The sequence below is a fragment of the Notamacropus eugenii genome, chromosome 7 (assembly GCF_028372415.1).
Source record: "Notamacropus eugenii isolate mMacEug1 chromosome 7, mMacEug1.pri_v2, whole genome shotgun sequence".
In the NCBI taxonomy this organism is placed as follows: Eukaryota; Metazoa; Chordata; class Mammalia; order Diprotodontia; family Macropodidae; genus Notamacropus; species Notamacropus eugenii.
Window position 1 is genome coordinate 112,452,982 of NC_092878.1, and position 15,014 is coordinate 112,467,995.

The following is a 15,014-nucleotide window of genomic DNA, read 5'->3' on the forward strand; positions in this document are numbered from 1 at the left end:
TGGATCTCTTTCAGCAGGTGATCAGTGGATTCTTTCAATATTTTTTGCCCTCTAGTTCTACAATGTCAGGGCAGTTTTCCTTGATAATTTCATGAAAGATAATGTCTAGGCTTTCAGGTAGGCTCATCATTTTTAAATTGTCTCTCCTGGATCTGTTTTCCAGGTCAGTTGTTTTTTTCCAATGCGATATTTCACATTATCTTCCATTTTTTCATTCTTTTGGTTTTGTTTTGTGGTTTCTTGGTTTCTCATAAAGTCATTAGCCTCCGTCTGTTCCATTCTAATTTTTAAAGAACTATTTTCTCCAGTGAGCTTTTGAACCACCTTTTCCATTTGGCTAATTCTGCTTTTGAAAGCATTCTTCTCCTCATTGGCTTTTTGAACCTCTTTTGCCAATTGAGTTAGCCTATTTTTCAAGGTGTTATTTTCTTCAGCATGTTTTTGGGTCTCCTTTAGCAAGGTGTTGACCTGCTTTTCATGCTTTTCTTGCATCTCTCTCATTTCTCTTCCCAGTTTTTCCTCCACCTCTTTAACTTTATTTTCAAAATCCTTTTTGAGCTCTTCCATGGCCTGAGCCCATGGAATATTTATTCTGGATGTTTGGGATACAACTTGACTTCTGTGTCTTTCCCTGATGGTAAGCCTTGTTCTTCCTCACCTGAAAGGTTGGGAGGAGATATCTGTTCACCAAGAAAGTAACCTTCTGTGGTCTTATATTTTTTCCCTTTTCTGGGCATTTTCCCAGCCAGTGACTTGACTTCTGAGTGTCCTCTCCACCCGCACCCTGCCTCCAGATCCTCCCAGCCAGTGCTTGGGGTCTGAGATTCAAATGCTGCTTCCCAGCCTCACGGCTTTTGGTGGGGGCTTGGCTTCTATTCAGTGGGAGATTAAGTTCAGGTGCTCAGGTGGGGGCAGGACAGCCTCACAGGGCTCAGTTCCCTCAGGGAATTTATGTGGAGACCTTGAGCAATGGATCTGAGCTCCCACCTGCTTTGGGAGCCCCTGTCTGCTGCTGCCCCGCTGCTGTCTCCTGAGGGGGCCTGAGTTATGGGGACACCCCACTCCCCTCTCAGGGAGCCAAAAAGACCTTCTCACTGACCTTTGTGCTGGTGGATAGAGGGACCTGCGCTGCCACTGGAGATTCTGTCCCTGAAGCCTCCTCGGATCTGCTCCTCTCAGTGCTGTGTGGCCAAGGCAGGGCTGGGCTCTGCTCCAGGTCTGGTGCAGGATGTACCTTTCACATCAGTTTTTCAGATCTCTCTCAAAGAGAAATCTCCTCCAGTCCATTGATCTGTGGCTTCTGCAGCTCCAGAATTTGTAGGGAGTTCTTCTTTACAGGTATTTTATGGGCTGTGGGTTTGGAGCTAGCATATGTGTATCTTTCTACTCCAGCATCTTGGTTTCTTCCCCAAGATGCAAAATTTTAAATAAGATATTAGCAGAAAGAGTACAGTAGTTTATCATGAGTGCAATACATTATGATGAAGTAGAATTTCAACCAAGAATACCGAACTTGTTCAATATTAGAAAAACTATTAGTATTATTGGTCATATAAACAACAAAACTTACAGAAAGTACACTAGTATCTCAATAGATACAGAAAAAACTTTTGATAAAATACAACACCAATTCCTGTTGAAAACACTATAAAGCATAGGAATAAATTGAACTTTCCTTAAAATAATAAGGAGTTTCTACCTGAAACCATCAGCAAGCACTACATGCAGTGGGGACAGGCTAGATGTGTCTCCAGTAAGATCAGCAGGTGAAAAAAGGATGTTCATTATCAGCACTGTTATTCCATATGGTATTAGAAAACCTAGCTGTAGTGATAAGAGAGGAAAAAGAAATTGATGAAATTAAAATAGGCAAAGAAGGAACTACGTTATCACCCTTTGCAGATGATAAGATTGTATACTCAGAGAATCAAGAGAAAAATTACTTTATAAAATAAACAACTTTGGCAAAGTTGCAGATTGCGAAGCAAACTCACATAAATCACCTTCATTTCTATATATTACTAACAAAGCCCAACAGGAAGAGATAGAAAGGGAAATCCCATTTAGAGCTATAGTAAGCACTATACAATATCTGGCAGTCTATCTACCAAAACAAATCCAAGGACTATATGAACACAAATACAAAACATTTTTTGCACAAATGAGGTCAGAATTAAGTAAGTGGAAAAACATCAGGTGCTCGTGGCTAGACCAAGCTAATGTAATAAAAATGACAATTCTAACTAAATTATTTAACTTATTCTATTCCATACTAACAATACAACCAGATAACTGTTTTCTAGAGGTAGAAAAAGTAATATCAAAATTCATCTGAAAGAACAAAAGGTCCAGGCTGGAAGGGAACTAATGAAAAACAACACTAGGGAAGGTGGCCTACCTCTACCAGATCTCAGATTATATGATAAAGCAGCAATCATCAAAAGCACTTGGTACTGCCTACAAAACCAAGGGGCAGACCAGTGGAAAAGTTTAGGTACTCAACACAGTAGTTAATGACTATAGCAATCTACTGTTTGATAAACCCAAGAACGCCAACATCTCAAACAAGAACTCACAATTTGAAAAAAAATTGCTGGGAAAACTGGATGACAGTGTGGCAGAAACTAGGCATAGACCTGTGCCTGACACCCTACACACGAATAAAGTCCAAATGAGTACATGATCTAGATATAAAGATTGATATTATGGACAAACTGGATGAGAAAGGGATAGTGTATTTATCAGATTTATGGAGAAGGGAAGAATTTTTGACTAAAGAACAGATAGAAAGCATTATGAAGTGCAAGATGGATAATTTTGATTACATTAAACTGAAAAGTTTTTGCACAACTAAACCTAATGCAACCAAAATTCGGAAGGATGTAGTAAATTGGGAAAGAATTTTTACAGCTAATCTCGAGGATAAAGGCCTCATTTCTAGAATACATAGAGAATTGAGTCAAATGTACAACAATACAAGTCATTCCCCAATTGATAAATAGTCAAAGGATATGAACAGGTAATTTTCAGAGGAAGAAATTAAAAATATCTATAATCATATGAAAAAATGCTCTAATCACTTTTGATTAGAGAGATGCAAATCAAAACAACTCTGAGGTCCACATCACACCCATAAGACTGGCAAACATGACAGAACAGGAAAATGATAAATGTTGGAGAGGATGTGGGAGAGTTGGAACACTAATTCATTGTTGGTGGAGCTGTGAGCTCCTCCAGCCATTCCGGATAGCGGTTTGGAACTATGCCCAAAGGGCTACAAAAATGTGCATACCCACCAATATCTCTTCTAGGACTGTATCCCCAAGAGATCATAAAAATGGAAAAGGGTCCAACATGTACAAAAATATTTATAGTAGCACTCTTTGTAGTTGCCAAAAATGGGAAATCAAAGGGATGGCCATCAATTGAGGAATGGATGATTAAATTATGGTATATGAATGTAATGGAGTACTATTGCACCATAAGAAATAATGAACAAGAAGACTTCAGAGAGGCCTGGAAAGACTTATATGATCTGATGCTAAGCGAAAGAAGCAGAACCAAGAGAACTTTGTGCACAGCAATGACCACAGTATGCGAGAGGTTTTTTTCTGGTAGACTTGGATCATCACAACAATACAAAGACATTTAAAAAAAAAATCCCAATGGTCTTCTAAAGCAAAATGCCTTCCACATTCAGGGAAAGAACTGTGGATTTCAATCGCAGAATGTAGCAGATCATTGTGTGTGCGTGTGCTCGTGTTTGTGTGTTTGTGTGTGTGTATTATGTTTTGGTGTGTTATATGATTTCTCCCATTTATTTTAGTTCTTCTACACAACATGAGTATAATGAAAATGTATTCAATAGAAACGTATGTGTAGATCCTATATAGAATTGTATGCTGTCTTGGGCAAACAATTTTTATGGTAGTGATTGTAGAGCATTAAAAATAAATGAAATGAGTATATTAAAAAAGAAAGCCTCATGAAGTCCAAAATGAATAATTTTGGTTACGTTAAAATGAATATATTTTTTAAAAAAAGAAGACATTATGAATTCCAAAATGGATAATTTTGATTACGTTAAATTGAAAAGTTTTTGTACAAAGAGATCCAATGCAACAACGATTAGATGGGAAGTAGAAAACTGCGAAAGAATTTCTGAAACTAGTGTCTGTGGTAAAGGTCTCAGTTCTAAGATATATAGAGAAATGAGTCAAATGTATAAGAATACAAGTCATTCCCTCAAATGATATGAATAGCTAATTTTCAGAGGAACAAATTAAAGCTATGTATCATCATATTAAAAATGTTCTAAATCACTATTGCTTAGGGAAATGCAAATCAAAGCAACTCTGCGGTACCACATCACACATATCAGGTTAGGGAACATGACAAGACAGGACAATAACAAAAGTTGGAGAAGATGTGGGAGAGTTGGAAGCCTAATTCATTTTTGGTGGAGCTGTTAGCTGATCCAACCATTCTGGAGAGTAATTTTCAACAATGGCCAAAAGGCTACAAAAATATGCATATCCTTTTAACCGGCAGTGTAGCTCCTGGGACTCTATCCCAACCACATCATAGAAATGGGAAAGGGCCCCGCATTTTCAAAAATACTTATAGCAGCTCTTTTTGTGGCGGCCAAAAACTGGAAATCAAGGGGATGCCCATCAATTGCGAAGTGTGAAGATAGTGTAATACGATTGTGGTGTAAGAAATGATGAACAGGAAGACTTCAGAGAAGCCTGGAAAGACTTACATGATCTGACGCTGAGTGAAAGGAGCAGAACTGGGAGAATTTTGTACGCAGTAAGAACCACAGTGTGCGAGGAATTTTTCTGGTGGACTTAGTGATTCCTTGAAATTCATGGACTTAAAAATTTCTAATGGACTCTTAAGACAAAATGCTTTCCACATCCAGAGAAAGAACTATGGAATTGCATCACTGATAGAAACAGAGCATTTCCTATTGTATTATGTTTTGTTTTGTTTTATAGTTTATCCCATTCATTTTAATTTTTCTATGCAAAATGCATTTAATAGAAATATACGTGTAGAACCTCTATAGGATTGTACATCATCTCAGGAAGGGGGTAGGAAGGGAAGGAGAAGGAGGGGGGAGTGGAAAAAATCTAAGATATATGGAAATGTTTGTCGAACATTGAAAATAAATAAAAAATAATTCAGTTGGAAAACAATGTGATTTAGAAAAATTTTATATGCCTCTTAATAGTTTTGATTTCTTTTTTCTTTGTTGCTATTTATTTATTTATTTTCAGTCTTCCACAGTCGCTACCATACAACCTAGATTTGTTCATTATCTCCCTCGCCCCAACTCCCCTCTACATGCCCAAAATGACATAAAATTTTATATAGATTCTACACATACATTCCAATTAAATACATTTTCACCATAGTCATGTTGTGCAGAAGAAATAAAATGAATGGGAGAAATCATATAACAAACCAAAAAGTAATACAAAAGAAAATTATCTGCTACCATCTGTGAATGAATTCCATAGTACTTTCCCTGGATGTGGAAGGCATTTTGCCTTAAAAGACCATTGGCCATTTTTTAAATACTTGCATTGTAATGAAGTTCTAAGTCTATGAGAAAAAGTCCTTGCATACTGTGATTGTTGCTGTGTACAAAATTCTCCTGGTTCTGCTCCTTTCTCTCAGCATCAGATCATATAAGTCTTCTCAGGCCTCTCTGAAGTCTTCCTGTTCGTCATTTGTTATAGCGCAATAGTATTCCATTACATTCACACACCAAAATTTGAGATCTGGTAGATCTAGGCCACCTTCCATAGCATTTCTTTTCACTGGTTCCCTTGTTATTCTGGACCTGTTGTTCTTCCAGAAGAATTTGGATATTATTTTTTCCAGCTCTACAATAATTATTAGATAGTTTGATTGGTATGGCACTAAATAAGTAAATTACTTTAGGTAGAATTCTCATATTTCTTATATTATATTGGCCTACTGACGAGTGACTGAGGTTTTTCCCCTTACTTAGATCTAATTTTATTTGTGTGAAAAGTGTGTTGTAATTGTGATCATATAGTCCCTGCATTTGTTTTGTCAGGTAGACTCCCAAATATTTTATAGTGTCTACCCTAGCGTTAAATGGGATTTCTCTTTCTATCTCTTGCTGTTGCGCTTTGTTTGTAATATATAGACATGCAAAATATTTGTGTGGTTTTATTTTGAAACCTGCAATTTTGTCAAAGTCGTTTATTATTTCGAATAGCTTTTTACTTGAATCTCTGGGATTCTCTAAGTATATCATCATATCATCTGCAAAGAGTGAAAACTTCATTTCTTCTTTGAGTATTCTAATTCCTTCAATATCTTTATTTTCTCTAATTGCTACAGCTAACATTTCTACTACCATATTGAGTAATAATGGTGATGATGGACATCCTTGTTTCACCTCCGATCTTACTGGGAATGCATCTAACTTACTTTCATTGCATATCACGCTTGTGAAGGTTTTAGATAGATACTGCTTATTAATTAATGGAAAGTTCCTTTTATTCCCATACTCTCCAGTGTTTATAATAGGAATAAGTGTTGTATTTTTTAAAAACATTTTTCAGCATCTGTTGAGATAATCATATGTGTTCTGTTAGGTTTTTTGTTGATATTACCAAAAATGCTAATAATTTTTCTAATAGTGAACTAGCCCTGCATTCCTGGTACGAATCCTACCTGATCATAATGTATTATTCTCATGATAAATTGCTGTATTATTTTGGTTAAAATCGTATTTAGAATTTAGTATCTATATTCATTAGAGAAATTGGCCTATAATTTTCTTTCTTTGTTTTGTCTCTCCTTAATTTAGGTATCAAAAAATTATTTGTATCATAAAAAGATTTTAGGAGGACTCTTTCTTCCCCAGTTTTCCAAATACTCCATATAGTATTGGACTTAACTATTCTTTAAATGTTTGATAGAATTCAATTCCAAATTCATCTAGCCCTGGAAATTTTTCCTAGAGAGCTCATGGATGTTCAATTTCTTTTTCTGAGATGGGAATGTTAAAGTATTCATCTTCCTCTTCTGTTAATCTGGGCAATTTATATACATATATATTTTTAAATAATCATCCATCTCATTTAAATTGTGGAATTTATGGGCATAAAGTTGGGGAAAGTAATTTCTAATTATTATTTTAATTTTCTCCTCATTGGAGGTGAGTTCACGCCTTTTGTTTTTGATTTTTGTAATTTGGTTTTCTTCTTTTGTTAAATCAAATTGACCAATTGTTTATCAATTTTGTTGGGTTTTTTTAATAAAACTATCTCTTTGTTGTATTTGTTAGTTCAATAGTTTTCTTAATTTCTATTTTATTAATCTCTCCTTTGGTTTCCAGTATTTCTAATTTGGTAATTAATTTTGATTTCTTCACCTTGAAACTTCCTGTTTACATCCTTTGCCCGTTTGTCAATTGGCAAATATATTGTAATCTTCTGTATTCTTACTCAGTTCTCTCTACAACTGAGAAATGTGGCCTTTAGAACTCACATTTATTGCAAAAATATTGTTTCCCAGTTTTCCATTTTCCTTCTCACCATGAATGCATTGGTTGTATTTCTACGTTTTTTTTTTTATTTGTAAGTATACCAATTAGCTAATTAGTGAAATTAACTACTTTTATCATATTGCTCTCTGTCTCTTATTGGATAATAAATTCATGTCTTTTCCTTAGATCTGACAGGTAACCTATTTCTTGCCTTCCTCATTTCCTAATGATATTACCTTCTATATCTAAGCCATGTACGCTTTTTAACTTTTTATTAGGACATAGTGTAAGGTGTTGATCTACATCTAGTTTCTGCAATATTGTTTTCCGTTTTGTTTTCTAGCTGGTTTACTCAAATAGTGATTTCTTATTTCAGAAGCAGGAGTCTTTGGTTTTCTCAAACAGTATTTTTGTATTGTCATTTATTGCTATATCTTCTGTAACTCTTTATTCCGTTGATCAAACTCTCAGTTCCTTAATCAGCACCAGATAATTTTGATGATTGTCACTTTATCAAATATAGTTGGAGATGATGTATGCCCAAGTACTTATCATTGCATTTTTTTCATTAATTCCCTTGATTTTTTTTGAACTTTGTTTTTCCAGATGAATTTTGTTATTATTTTTTTCTAACTCAACAAAATTATTTTTGATAGTTTTGTATGGCTGTGAGTAAGTAAATTAATTTAAGTAAAGTTGTCATTTTTATTACATTGGCTTAGCCTACCCATGAAAAACTGATTTTCCCAGTTGCTTAGATCTGACTTTACATGTCTGGAAAGTGTCTCCTTTATTTGTATTTATACGGTTACTAGATTATTTTCTGTTTTAGTAGGTAGATTCCCAAATATTTTATTTTGTCTACAGCATTTTTCAATGGATTTTCTCTTTCTATCTCTTGCTCCTTGACTTTGTTATTAACATATAGAAATACTGATGATTCATTGGAATTTATTTTGTATCTTTAAACTTTGCTGAACTTCTAGATTATCTCAAGTAATTTTTAGTTGTTTCTTGAGATTCTCTAAGTATAGCATCATATCATCAATAAAGTGTGATAGTTTTGCTTTCTGATTGCCTCTTATTCTTCCAATCCTTTTTTATTCTCTTATGTCTAAATTTAGTATTGAGTAATAGTGATGATGATGTGCTTCCATTTTTCCCCCTGAAGTTATTCGGAAGGCTTCTAGCTTATCCCCATTGCAGGTAATTCTTGCTAATGGTTTTAAGTAGTTACTATATATCATTTTATGGAAATTTCCATTTATTTATTATTTATTAAAACATACTCTCTAGTGTTTTTAAAAAGAAAGCATGCCATATTTTGTCAAAAGCTTTTTCTGCATCCATTGAGATAATATGATTTCAGAGTGGTGTTCGCCTTTACCCAAGTGAGACAGACTTTCTCAGAATTCTCTCTACATTTTCTCGGGATGCAACCTTGTTTCATCCTATCATTTTGTGTACGCTATCAGTTCAGATTTTATGTTGAGGTTTTATTTGAAGTTGGTTTGAGAAAAAGTTAGGGAGAGCATATATGACTTCATGGCTTTTCTCTGCATTTTGATTCCAACTCTGAAAACATTCATTTATTAAACATTTACTCTGTGCCATGATATCATACTGAGTTTAGAAATATTATCTCATTTTATATTTACAACAACACTTGGTGGGGGGGGGGGGAGGTAGTTCTCTATTTTACAATTGAAGAAAATGAAACAATCAGAGTTTGAATAATTTGTCTTGATAAACACAGCCTGAAGTCCAATTTTAACTAATGTCTGGCAGAATCTATGCCTACGATTCTATCCACTGAGCCACCTAGGTGGGTCTTGCCAGGCCTAGAGGCCTGAGGGCTACCCGAGTATTACCTTACCTCTATTGGAGGTCTTCGGCTGGCCAAACCGGATGCTCGTATGAGAGAAAGGACGTTCCAGAGTTGAACAAGGGTTGAGCTTTATTTCAGGGTCTAGTTACAAGTGCAGGGGAATTCTTCCTTAGGAGGGAGAGAGAAAGATCTCCCAAGGAGGCAAAGCTCTTACAATAAGAGATTGGAAGTAGAAGTGTAAGTGGGGAGAGAGGGGGAGGGGAGAGAAGAAAGAGGAAAAGCGGAGCCTTGTGTCCTCACACGTGGCCCCTCTGCCCAAGAGCGCTTTCAGGCTTTCCTGATCCTACTTAAGCTCTCCAGCCGTATAGTTTGCGTCTGAATACCATTCTGTTAGATAACAATAGTGTGCCCAGATCCGGGACAATCTCGAGGGCGGGGAGAGCTCTCTCCCATCACGTCTCTCACGGGAAGAGGCGGAAATACACGAGATAGCTCGGTTCACCTCGATTCCCAGTCGTTTTCCTGGGGGGCCTCGTGAGAACTCTAAGATTTAGAAGTTCCCACCTTTACCCGCCCAAGACTGTCCACATGGAATTGAGCTTCCATCCCCAGCAGGGTCTGCTTCTCTTCTTCCTCTATACTCTTTGAGTTGCTCATCTCATCATTTAGTCATTTAATTTTAATCTCTTTACTGATGATTTCCATATAAATTTATCCATCTCTAACACCTTTGCTCACCTCTGGTTGAACGACTAAAAACTGAATCAATTATCTGGCCATTTGGTCTTCATGTTATAATGATGCAGAGCACATGGAAACAATAAATTTTATTTTTAGTTATTTGCTTTTTAAATAGTATTTATTTTTCCAGTTACATGTAAAGTCTTATTTAAAAGCATTTATATGGAACTTTGAAATAATAAAAATATCCCTCCTATCTTTTCCCTCCCTAAGAAAACAATTTGATTGATTAAGTAAGTGCAATCTTGCAAAACATTATTGCCAAATTATATATGATGGAAAGAAGAAACAGAACAAAAGTAAAAAGCCACAAAATATAAAAGTTTGAATAGTATATTTTGATCCACATTCAGACTCTATCAAATCTTTCTTTGGGTATGGATAGCATTTTTCCCATGAATCTTTTCTATCTTGAGTCTTGGATCATTGTATTGCTGAGAAGAACTAAGTCAATCATAGTTGATCATCACACAGTGTTGGTGACACACAAATACACACACACACACACACACACATATATATATATATATACACATATATGTAATTTGTATATATCTAAAGATATATACATATCTGTATTTAAAGTAAAAATCTATTTTATATTATTTAAATAATCCATATTTATCTTTTTATATATGTTTGCAGGTAAGAGACACAATCAATATTCATGTGTATGTCTGTCTATATAATTTGTACCCGTGTGTGTGTGTGTACAGTCTGTTTATAGCTATGTACTTGATATATGATTATCTAATGAGTATAGGTCATATATTACATATATGAGTATATGTCTTCTCTATATTTTGTGTGTATTTCTATGTCTATAACTATAGCTCTATCATCTCTATATCTAAATATCCCTATGTCTGCTTAGTAGAAGTGGACTCTGGAGATAATAAGTGATTTTCTTAGGGTCTATATGTTTTAAAAATGAGATCTGAACTCCAAGATTCCTATCTTCCAGTTCTCAGATCTATGATCTCTAGAAGAAAATGTTGAAAAAATTTTTTAAAGTAAATGGTGAGCCCAAAGGAAAGAGCTTAAAGGAGAACTTAAGAATATGACACCATATTTGTTTTGCTTTCTCTCCAACTGTACTAATCCATTTCTTCTCTAACAGAGAATTCAGTTGAATCCCTCTTCAACCTCCCTGGGACAGAAATAAGCAAGGAAGCAAGTTGATTCACTCTTTTTTCTAAATCAAATTGACCAAAGATTTATCAATTTTATTTTTTTTATAAAGCCTACTCCTAGTTTTACTTATTAGTTCAATAGTTTTCTTAACTTTAATTTTATTAATTTCTTCTTTGGTTTTCAGTATTTCTAATTTAGTATTTACTTGAGGATTGCATATTTGTTATTTTTCGAGTTTTTTTTAGCTACATGCCCAATTTGTTGATCTCTTTTTCTATTTTATTCATGTAGGCATTCAAAGATATAAAACTTTCCCTAAGAATGGCTTTGGCAATATCCCATACAATTTGATAGGTTGTCTCATTATTGTCATTCTCATGAATGAAGTTGTTGACTGTTTCTATAATTTGTTGTTTAACCCTCTCATTCTTTTGCATTAAATTGCTTATTTTAGAGTTAGGTTGTGGTTTATGTTTCCATGACATTTGATTACATAGAAGTTTTATTGCTCTATGATCTGAGAAGGGCGCATTGACAATCTTTGCCTTTATCTGCTGGATTTGAGATTTTTATGACCTAGTACATGGTCGGTTTTTGTATATGTGCCGTATACTGCTGAGAAAAAGGTATATTCCTTTCTATTCCCATTCAATTTTCTCCAGATATCTATCATATCTACCTTATCCAGAGTACTATTCACCTCCTTAACTTCTTTCCTGTTTATTTTGAGGTTAAATTTATCAAGTTCAGAGAGGGGGAGGTTGAGGTCTCCAACTACTATAGTTTTACTGTCTATTTATTCCTGTAACTCCCTTAACTAAGAATTTGGATGCTATACCACTTGGATCAGATATGCTGAGTAATGAAATTGCTTCATTGCCTATGGTGCCTTCTCACAGGATATAGTTTACTTCCTTATCTCTTTTGATTAGATCTATTCCTGCTTTGGCTTTCTCTGAGATTAAGATTGCTATGGCTGCTTTTTTTGAACCAATTGAAACACAATAAATTCTGCTCCAACCTTTTAACTTTGTTCTATCAATATCTCCCCTTTTCCAATGTGTTTCTTGTAAACAACATATTCATAGATTATGGGTTTTTATCCATTCTGATATCTCTCCCCATTTTATGGGAGAGCTCCTCCCATTCACATTCACAGTTATGATGACTATTTGTGTCTTTTCATCCATTTCATCCATCAGCTTCCCCTTTTTTATGCTTTTAATTCACCCTTCAACCTTCCCCTCACGAATAGAGTTTTAATTTTTTACCACTGTCTTGTTCAGTCTTCCCTCCCTTCTATTAGCCACCCTCCATTTTAATCCCTATTCCCTTATTACAATTTCCCTGCCTTTTTAGCCTACCCTGCCTTTTCTTTCCCACTTCCCCTCCTATTGCCTATAGAGGTAGTTGTATTTCTATACTTAACTGAGTTCGTTTTACCCTCCTTGAATCCAAACAGATGAGAGTACCTCACAAACAGTACTCATCTTCCGCCCCTCTTTTCCTCTATTGTATTATATTTCTGTGCCACTTCCTGTGATGGAATTTATTTTTTTTCTGCCTCCTCCCTTTGATATATCCCATTACACTCCTTTCACACCCTTAAATCACATTTGTTATCATCACATCATTTAATGTGTACCCACTCTCTCTATCTATGTATATCCCTTTTCCATTTCATAACAAATATACAATCCTCGGAAGTCAAGATGGTGGAGCAGAAAATTGCATATATTCTAGCACTTCCCTCACAGCCCACAAAATACCTGGAAAAAATGACTCTCAAAAAATTCTAGAGCAGCAGAAGCCACAGATCAGCAGAATGAAAGAGGTTTCCAGCCAAAGGTAACCTGAAAGGCTTTCCTGAAAGGAAAGTTCTATCTCACAGGACTCTGAGATGACCAGAGCCCAACCACAGCCATGTGACACTGGGAGGAACAGGACCTGAACAGACCTTCTGGGGAAGAGTTCTCAGCAGGGAGGTTCCCAGATCCTTGAACCCACAAGTGACAAATAAAAGTCCAAAGGTCAGTGTGAGAAGGCTTTCCCAGATGGTCAAGAGGGGAAGGGAGTTCCTCTAGCAATAGCCGCAGGTGATGGTAGCAACTGCAGCAGGTTGCAAGCAGCTACAGTGCCTGGGAAGCTACCTGGGTCCATTGTCAAGGCAGTTCAGCTTAAAGCCTCTGGTGGCAGGGAGCTGCTGATCTAAACCTCAACCCTGAGTGAGGGACTCACCTCCCACCCAAAGCCCCAGGGAATCCAGCAGCTGAGTAAAATCTCAGCTTTAAACATGGTACTGAGCTCTCCTTCACCAGCAGAGGAGAGGGCCAACAGGCAGAGCTTTCCGTTATGACCCGGCTTCTTGGCTACATCGATGTCACAGATTTCAGCTTTGTGGCTGCTGCCCTCTGCATCATTTTCAATCCCCTTTTCTGGAACGTGGTTGCAAGATGGGAATACAGAACACGCAAGCTGAACCGGGCCTTTGGGTCTCCCTATGTTGCATGTTCCTGTCTGGGCATCATTGTCCTGCTGCTGAACTTCCTCAGGTCTCACTGCTTTACCCAGGCCATGCTGAGGCAGCCGAAGATGGAAGGCTTGGACTGCACAGGGGCCTACTATGTAGGCCTCTTCATCCTGGGAGTTGGCAACATCTTTGTGCTCTCTAGCTTTAATGCCCTTGGATTCATTGGGACTTATCTAGGTGATTACTTTGGAATCTTGAAGGAAGCAAGAGTGACAACGTTTCCATTTAATGTCTTGGACAATTCCATGTATTGAGGGAGCACAGCCAACTACCTGGGGTGGTCAATAATGAATGCCAGCCCTACAGGCCTCCTGCTGACCGTCGTTGTAGCTCTCACCTACGCAGTTGCCATTTTATATGAAGAGCCTTTCACTGAGAAGATCTACCAGCAAAAATCTTCGAATCCGAAGTCAAAGAAGAATAAATAAATTCTGGCAGGATGTGTTGGAGAATGGGTGGTAGAAGGAGTCGGGTTGGCTGCATTGCTGGAAGCCAAGCTCTGTCGTCTACATGTGTTGGATAATTTCAGCTGAAATGCTTGGTGACCTCTTGGGTACTCCAGCCCCTCTCCACCCCACCAGGGACTCAGAGTGGTAACATAAAGTGCCTTTTAAAACTGCCTCCTGGGGGCTAGGGGCTGGGGGAGTACACCACTGGGTACGTGCCCTCACCCACCCACCCCCAACTTCCCAATTCAATAATAAAATAATAACCTAATTCATAAAAAACAAAACAAAACAAAACAAACATGGTACTGGGAAGAGGAGGGGCAATTGGACCACACTCTTGACAAACGATTCAGAAGTCAAGTAACTGGCTGGGAAAATGCCCAAAAAAGGGGGGTGAGAGACTATAGAAGGTTACTTTCTTGGTGAACATGTGTTTCCTCTCAACCTTTTGGATAAGGAAGAACAAGGTATTCTGCCACAGCAAGTCAAGGCCTCTGCCTCCTGTGCATTTAAAGTGAACTTAAACTGGGATCAGGCAATAGAAGAGCTTTCAAAGCAAGTTAGCTGCTTGCTAAAGGAGAATGAAAAAATGCTGAGGAAAATAACACCTTTAAGAAGAGGATAACTCAATTGGAAAAAGAGGTCCACAAAGCCAAAGAGGAGAAGGAGGCTTTAAAAAGCAAAATTAGCCAAATGGAGGAGAAGGTTCAAAAACTCACTGAACAAAATAGTTCGTTGAAAGAGAGAACTGAGTTCAGGGAACTGAATGACTATGAGATAAACCAAAGAGTTAAAAAA

At 36.7% G+C, this 15,014-nt stretch overlaps 1 pseudogene; it reads left to right on the plus strand.

Moving 5' to 3' along the window:
• The first annotated feature begins 13,551 nt into the window (after window positions 1-13,551).
• Window positions 13,552-14,514, plus strand: LOC140514260 (phosphatidylethanolamine N-methyltransferase pseudogene; annotated as a pseudogene).
• The last annotated feature ends 500 nt before the right edge of the window (window positions 14,515-15,014 follow it).